This window comes from Onychomys torridus, chromosome 5 (genome assembly GCF_903995425.1).
Source record: "Onychomys torridus chromosome 5, mOncTor1.1, whole genome shotgun sequence".
In the NCBI taxonomy this organism is placed as follows: Eukaryota; Metazoa; Chordata; class Mammalia; order Rodentia; family Cricetidae; genus Onychomys; species Onychomys torridus.
Window position 1 is genome coordinate 32003442 of NC_050447.1, and position 8466 is coordinate 32011907.

Here is an 8466-nt window from a genome sequence, read left to right on the forward strand (position 1 = left end):
CTGCCTTGTGGGCATGACCATTACCAAAGCCTCAATGGGGGTTGGAACTTCCAGGCCAATGCTGGGATGGCTATCCACTACACACAAGGCCTTCAAGAGTACAGAGGGAAGAGGTGAATGTCAACACATGCAGCCAATGATTTTTATAGATAGTCTGAAAAGTCTCTATATCCCAGACTCAGAAAGAATAACATGCAGTTTCCACTTAGCTAAAGGTCTCTGTGGAAGTCAGGCTCCACCCAAGCTTCCACAGACCCTGTGGCCTTTACCTTATTAGAAAGGGACTTTGGAGAAGAATCTTGTCTTAGCAGGGCCTTATGATGAGCAACAATTGAGGTGGCTGAGAGGAAATCCAGATTAAGGATATGGTTTTCACCAGTGCATAGCTCTTAAAACAAAAGTCTGCCATTGCCATCAGGTATCTAAAAAATATTGATGAACTGAATTCAGAAAATCTGGAGATTAAGATGAACAGGCCTTCTGTCTCTATGTCTGAGGACTATCTGTGTCTTAGCATCTACACACCAGCTCATGCCCATGAAGGCTCTATCCTGTATGAGTTCAAGCCATGGTCATCTGGTTGAGGGGCAGGGAGAGGATTTCTGTCTCAGGCAGATTGGAAAGAAAAATAAACTGAGCCTTATAGAAGGGCTTTTCAGCCATAGTGGGCATCTGGACCCTGAGTGTAGGGCACAGAGAATTTGAGTTCTGAGATGTTCTAGGCTGTGGCTCTTTGATCAACTCAGGACTCATTCTACCAACTAGATGCCTGTAGACCCACTCAAGTACTCAAGGGCAGAACATCAAGGCCACTCAAATTTCTAGCTTTGAAATATCTGGTGAACCAATGAGATCTGATAATCCCTTTGTATAATAACCAGGATTCTTGGAGACATCCCTTTTTGTTCCAATTTTGAGGGTTTTGAAAATAATGATGATATTACTTTGTATCTAGAGCTATAAATCCATGGTAGGATTCCCAGTGAGGAGAGAGGGGCCGGAAAATGCTGATTGGACTAGAATAGTCCATTTGTGGCTCAGATACCAAATTCTGTGTGTATGTGTACCTACACAGAAAGAAATCAGTGGATTATCTACTGGGCAGTCCCATGGAGCTTGGGCTGGGTAGGAGTCTCCTTGCATCTATCTTGACCTCCTAGGTGGTGTTATGGATCCATGGTGGTGGGCTGCTTTGGGGCATGACTTCCATGTATGATGGATCTATGCTGGCAGCCATTGAGAATATGGTGATGGTCATTGTACTGCCTGAGTGTCTTTGGCTTCTTCAGGTGAGTGTAGGGCTAATCAGGCTATGGGGGCCGAGCAGAAATAGGACAAATCTGTGATCTTTGTTTCTATTATTTCTCACCACTGGAGACAATCACGCCAGAGGCAACTGGGGCTATCTGGACCAAGCAGCTGATCTACACTGGGACCAGCAGAACATTGCACACTTTGGAGTCATCCCCGACTGGGTCATTATATTTGGTGAGCCAGCAGATGGCACAAATGTGTCTTCACATGTTGTGTCCCCCATATCCCAAGGACTCTTCTATAGTGCCTTCATGGAAAGTGGAATCACCCTCCTTTCTGACTTCAACTCCAAAACCTCTGAGGTGGTCTACACAGTGAGCGCTCTCTATTATGTAGCCCTGAGCCTGGCAACATAGCCTTTACACACTAGTATTCTGGTATTTTGTTCAGTGGAAAAAACAAGGACCACAGAAAATAACTTCTTTGTATTAATTTCTTGCAGGCTTAAGGGTTGGAATCCACTACTGTCTGTTTCCTCATGCTGAGTATGATATGTGGTCAGCAAGGCTGTACTCAGTGGCTTCCATCCTTGGCAGAAAGATGAATACATGAGTTGGAGAGATGGATCAATGGGTAACATTACTTGCTATGCAAATGTGATGACCTGAATTCAGATATTCAAAACTCATAAAAGGCTTGATAAAGTGATATGTGTCTATAATTCCAGTGCTCCTATGGCTTGATGGGAAGCAGTGACAGAAGAGCTTCCAGAGTGTCCCAGGTGGAGTATCTTTTTTTTTTTTTTTGACTGTTAAAATGTGACTTTTATTGAACTCACCTGAGTTAAGTGTGGGACAATAAAACAAGTACATGAGGATATTTACACCATGTCAAGGAGGTAGCCTTTCAAAACATGCTATGGAAAAGAGGAAGACTGACAATAGGCCTGGATTAACAGAAGCTCTGGATACTGATCAACTCATATGCAAATCCAGTAATCTCCAAAGGATTTGGCAAAGATGTATTTTCTTTTCATTTCCAGTCTTTTAAAGTAAGACAGATTTGCTTACAATACAGCTGATTTTATTTTATTTTATTTTTATTTATTTATTTATTTATTTTTTGTTTTTCGAGACAGGGTTTCTCTGTGTATCTTTGCGCCTTTCCTGGAACTCACTTGGTAGCCTAGGCTGGCCTCAAACTCACAGAGATCCAGGTGGAGTATCTTAATGTAGACTGTGGCATTATCTCAAGCAAGGTGGAAAGAGAGAATTGATACCCCAAATTATCCTCTGATCTTCACACACAAATTGTGGTAGTCACATGCTCTCACTCACATATGAACACACACATATACACATGCACATACACTCACATTATTAAAAAAGAAAAGAAAAAATACTATGTGAGTAGAATGGTATTTCTGAATATCACCTCTAAGCAACAGACATGTAGTTACAGTCTACATACAGAGCACAATGGGATTTGATATAACATCTAGTTAGTACTTGGGACTCTTTTATCTGCCTTGAAGGATGAGGCAGCTATTACCTGGTCCCTTTACAGATGGTGGCAAACCTATCTGGATATGAGCCTGTGGAGTCAGAGGCTTTGATGTGCTGTCTATGAGACAAGAGTAAAGAGGAGATTCTGGCTATTAAAAATGTTGGAAGAATTATGTAGCTTAGAGGATGGGAAATAGGAGAGTGTGGGACAGACAGTGCATACTATTCTGACAAATTACTCCACCTTTACATCTTCATGTCTTTTTAGTTCTGGGTGCAAAGTGAATATCAAGATAGGCTAGTCTATGTATAGAATCTCTTCTAGGGCAGGAGTGGGAAGTGGATAAACATTCTGATAAATTTAGGAAATTAAAAAATGGTGTGGGTAACTGAGTAGCAGGCACTTTAATACCTATGGGATTGACCTTCAGCATTGACCTTTAATACCGCTCAGTTCTTCAGACCACACTTGGTGTGGTAGACAGGAAATTCTTACTCAGACACCCCTTGGAGTTGTTGGCTTCTGTGGTTTTTCATCCTGTTCCCAGCATCATTGGTGTCAAAAGTGATGAGAATGGTTGGATCATCTCCATGGTGAGATACAGTTCCAATCTCTGGTGGTGGGTGGCAGTAACTAAGAGATTTGTAGAATCAGTTTTATCCTATCCTACGCTTATGACTGTCCTCCATATCTCAGTTATACTCTAATCACACCATGAAGGAAACAAACAGAGAGACCACAAGGCTGTACTAAAGAGCACAACAGTACAGATGGTGAGATTTTATGGGTTTTCCCCTAATAAAGGGTCTTCCATTTGTCTTACACAGAGAACAGTCCATTAAATAAAGGATGGTGTATGTGTGTGTTTCAGGGTAGGGTCATTCTAGAGCTTACATCTTTCCTTCTATACCACATCTCATCCAGGGCCCCATCTCTCCATCCTGAGACTATTGTACCCCTACCCAATAAGTGTGCACAACCTCAAGCTTTCTGACATCTCTGGTGTAGATGTTGCTTCCTGAGTGTAGTGATCTGTTGATGGGAGAGTATATGGGAGACATTGAGGACCCCCAGACTCTCTAAATACAGTTCAGTGAGATGATGGGGGACAACACATTTGTGATCCCTGTACTCCAAGTAGCACACTTTCAGCCTGAGTACATCTTTAATAAGGCCAAGGGGGAAGCTCTGAATTGTGGGTTCCAGATGAGCTCTGTAGTGTCCAGGCCTGACTCATGTCTTGATCAGGTATCAGGACCCTTACCTCACTAGTGTAAGATAGTAGGATTTTATTGATGTCCATGTGAAGAAACAGGATAGTGATACTCACTGACTTGCCAAAACAACTCAGTTGGGATGGCTGGACTCACTGTTAACCAAGGGCTTTCTCACAGGCAGTGCTCTAGCCTGGAGATTCCAACTCAACTGATGTAATTCCAGATAATTTTATACCAAAGCATCTTTACAGAAAGATAAGGCAGAACAGCTCCAGGTAAGAAGCCACTGTAACATGATGTGTCCTCACCTCCAGGTTCTCATGCTTTTGTCTATTTTTATGAATTCTAACATCAGTCCAATTTCCTCAAGGATATCAGGCCACCTCATGTGAAGGCTGACTATGGCTATGAGCTTCTGAATTGTGCTTGGATCCTTCTTCTGGGACATCAAATGTGAGTCTTCATTACTTTCCATGAACTTCAGACAGCCCTAGAAGGGTACCTGAAAGAACAGTGAGTTCTCTGTCTAGTTGATGAATCCAAGGCTCTGGGACAGGACAGGATCAAGTGTGCACACAACTCACAATCCTGTACCAGAATTAGAACATGGACCCTTCCCAGACTAGCATGTTTTAGAAGGAGTGAGGGCACATTGGAGCAGAAATGAAGCTTGGAGAATTCAATTAGAGGCTTGAGTGGATCTTGGATCCTGCATAGTGATACATGGAGGGAATCAGGCTTGGAGCTCAGGGTTAGGCTACATTTGGGATGATGATTGTAAACAGGGGTGAGCTAAGACATTATCTTCCTTTTGTCTGCTGTCAACCTCACTAAGAGGGAAAAGCTTCTGAGCAGAAAGATGATGAAGTACTAGGCCAACTTCACAAGGTATGGGTGAGATGATGATCCTACTTCAGCCCCAAGATGAGCCCCCATACAGGTCTCCCTTTGTTTGTGGTGACCTCATTACAAAGCATGTGTCCTTTACATGATAGAGTCTTTCCTACACAGGGCACACTTTGATAGACACTTTGTATATGTTGGTTACTGATCATATCAGTAACCCCTGGTGGGTAGGGCACAGTTTATAGATTTTTAGATCTTGCCTATAACAAGTAGACACAAAACAGGCCATGAAACTTTGCCCTAAATGGAACAGACTACGCCGGGCATTGGTGGTGCACACCTGTAATCCCAGCACTCAGGAGGCAGAGGCAGGTGGATCTCTGTGAGTTCGAGGCCAGTCTGGTCTACCAAGCGAGATCCAGGAAAGGTGCAAAGCTACACAGAGAAACCCTGTCTTGAAAAACCAAACCAACCAACCAACCAAACAAACAAATAAATAAATAAAAAGAAAAGAAAAAAGAAGCAGACTACTCAATGACACTTACAGTCTTATATCAGGACATCTGCCCTGACTCAAATCAGTCATTTTAACCCTCTATGCAGCTTGGGTTACTGCCCTGACCAAAATCAGAGGATCAGGCTTTGGATCAGATTGACCTCACCTTTCCACCTATCTACAGGAACTCCAACAGTGAGACTCTGCCTACTGGCCCATGTTGGTCCATAATGAGCCATATCTGCAGGACATCCAGCCTGCTGTGGGTCATGCCATGAAAGCCAGAAGGCAGCACTTCTGGACCAAGACTCTGCCCCAGAATATCAGGGAGTTAAAGGGGGCTCAGGATCATCACACAGAATTATAATGCCCCATATCAGGGTAGGTGAGACATGGGGACTTTTGACTCAGACTTGAGTACAGGTAAGGCCAGCTTAAGGTTCCTAAATACCATTGAGGAGCCTAAGTTCTAATGCTCTACATTTGTTCATATATCAGCATGCATGACAAACCCTCTGCATGGCACTCTCTACTCAAACCTCTAGGCCATCTTTACTAGACCCACTGGACAAATTCTCTCACACCATTGTGGAAGTGTGAGCCCTCAAATGCCTCATCTCTTTTTACACTCCACTGGGCCAGAGCTTCTTCCATCCTCCTCTGCTCTTCTCTGATTTTAGACCCTATTCAAATGAGAAGGAACTTAGGGACTGTTGACTCCATGCAAAATTCCATGTCCTCTCACAGCAAGTTCATGTTTTGTCATATTTTACAAATGGCCAATAGGAAAGTCTAATCATCCAGAGTCCCATTATCTTCCTAAGTTCAGGCTGCTGCTGCTCCAAATGGATTGTAAACTTCAAGCTGAGTTCTGAAAGATATTTTGGCATCAGATAATCAGAGGGTGAGCTAGGAGGTGTGCATTAGTCCAAGAGTTCCAGGTTAGTCTGAATAATATAGCATGACCCCCATCTCCAAAACAAAACAAAATGTTATGATCTGGGTAACATATAAACAACAGAAATATATGTAATGTTTTGTAGACCAAGAAATATAAGGTCAAGATGACATCAGATTTACTGTGGCGAAAGGGCTGGTTCCTTGCCTAATGATCATACCTTGTATGCTCTCTAGATAAATGTACAAACAATAGCACTCTGGTCCTTATAAAGATCTCAACTCTAAATGCCATCACATTAGGGGTTAGGTTTCAGCAAATACATTTAATCTGCATAGGCTTTTAGACAATAACTACCAGAGTTCTCTGGCATCAACCAGTGAGGATGTCAACTACTCAAAGGTTAACTGTATGTATTATTCTTGAATATGAAATCTCATCTATTTCTTTCCAAAATGGTCATTGGTCCACTTTTGTGAGAAGCAGGGCTGGACATGTTTGTAGTCTCATTAAGTGAGCCCACAGTTAGAGGGGTGGTGACCAGCTTTGTTTTAGTGGTCTGCCTTCTGAAGTTTGCTCTTGTTTTCAGGGTTTTTACAGACGTTGAAGCTCACGTTTGCATGAGTGTACCACATCTGTGAATATGCTTTGCTGTGACTTGTGTCCTCGAATGATATGAAAAAGATAAGAGGTCCAGGCATCCATGCCAGAAGAGATTCCTGTCCCTGGCTTGCTGAGGGCTTCTCTGGCCCCATAATTCCATTACACCCTCATGCACTGCTTTCTTTTTCTGTTGTTTGTAAACTGTATGTGGTTTGGGAACATTGTAGCTGTATCCTATCATATAAAAAGAATCATTTCTGATTATCTATCTTCCTACCTCCCCTTGAAAACTCCTGGCCCCTTGACCACCCCCTACACTTTGACTTTGCATCTGACTAATTTTCATTCTTACCATACTGTTGTTCTTAAGGTTTTCAAGCCCTCCAGCACAAAGTCTCTTATATTTTGTGTTCTCTACACAAGTGCCAAATTGAACTCAATCTGCCTTTTTGATTTATCAAATCTGTGTGGTAAACGCTAGCTCTCAGAACCAAAGATTGTACCTGTACTTTCATTAGGCAGACCTGGGCTGAACTCTTAATATTATTGCACTGGAGCCCAAGTTTCAATAAAGAAATATGACCCACAGATACTTTGAAAACACATTACATAGAGATTCCCATGTCAGTCATTTAATCTGAAAACAACTGAAATGCCTCTACCTATCACATTTGTAGACTATGCCTTGATTAGCAAATCCATTCACTTATTTCTGTCTCATTGTAGGTGGCACAATCTTTTATGTGAAGCAAGTCTGGGTATGTCTATTCGCTCCTTTCAAAGGGACCAAATTGTGCCCAAACTGCTTGTGTTCTCCCAAAGCATTTACTCTCTGTCATTAAGGCTCTTTTGTCTGAGGGATCCTGAGTATCCCGTACACCTCTGCCTCTGATCATCTTGCCCCACAGAACAAGTTTCCCTGGGTACACAGAGTTGTTTAATACACTGCACTGAAAACAACCACAGGATAGCATGACCTTTGCGGCCAAGTAAATCCTGGACACCATGAACAGAGAAGGGTAACCTCCAGAAGGGCTGGTCCCAGCCCTTTTCTCCTGGGGCCATAGCTCATTATTGAGCTCCTGCTGCTGATGTGACTCTGTGTAGATTCAATTTGTGCCAGCAGCCAGGACACTTCATCAAAGGGGTTCACAGGGCACCTTTTACCCTTCCAGTAGTTGTCTTATTTGGGAAGTTTTATAATTATTTGTATGCAAACAACTCACCTATTTACCTGTGTAGCTTACTGAATTTGAGTAAATGTGTGAGACATGTGACCACCCCTACTTTAAGTAGAGAATATTCTCTTTACTCAAGAAAGTTTCCCTCAAGTCCTTTGACATTAACCATTGTCCTGAACTCTGGCATCCACCTGACTGCTTTCTTGTGCTGTGTTTTGGAAACTGCATATAATTTGGAACCATTAGAGAGCCCCATCTCTCCAGTCAGAACAGAAACCATCTGTGACTGGCTCTGCCACTAAGACAGTGGGTTTGAGGTTCAAGTGGGGCTTTCACTTGACTTCAGGTTCTACTATATAGATGAAGAGAACACACTTGGTGCACTCAACACTTGATACAGCAGGAGTGCCATGTCAGAAGCATGGATGAACACGTCTGTGCCATTCCATGATGTCAGAATTGATT

At 42.6% G+C, this 8466-nt stretch overlaps 1 pseudogene; it reads left to right on the top strand.

Annotated features, from left to right (window-relative positions):
- Positions 1-967: 967 nt before the first annotated feature.
- On the top strand, positions 968-5686 carry LOC118584551 (annotated as a pseudogene).
- The last annotated feature ends 2780 nt before the right edge of the window (positions 5687-8466 follow it).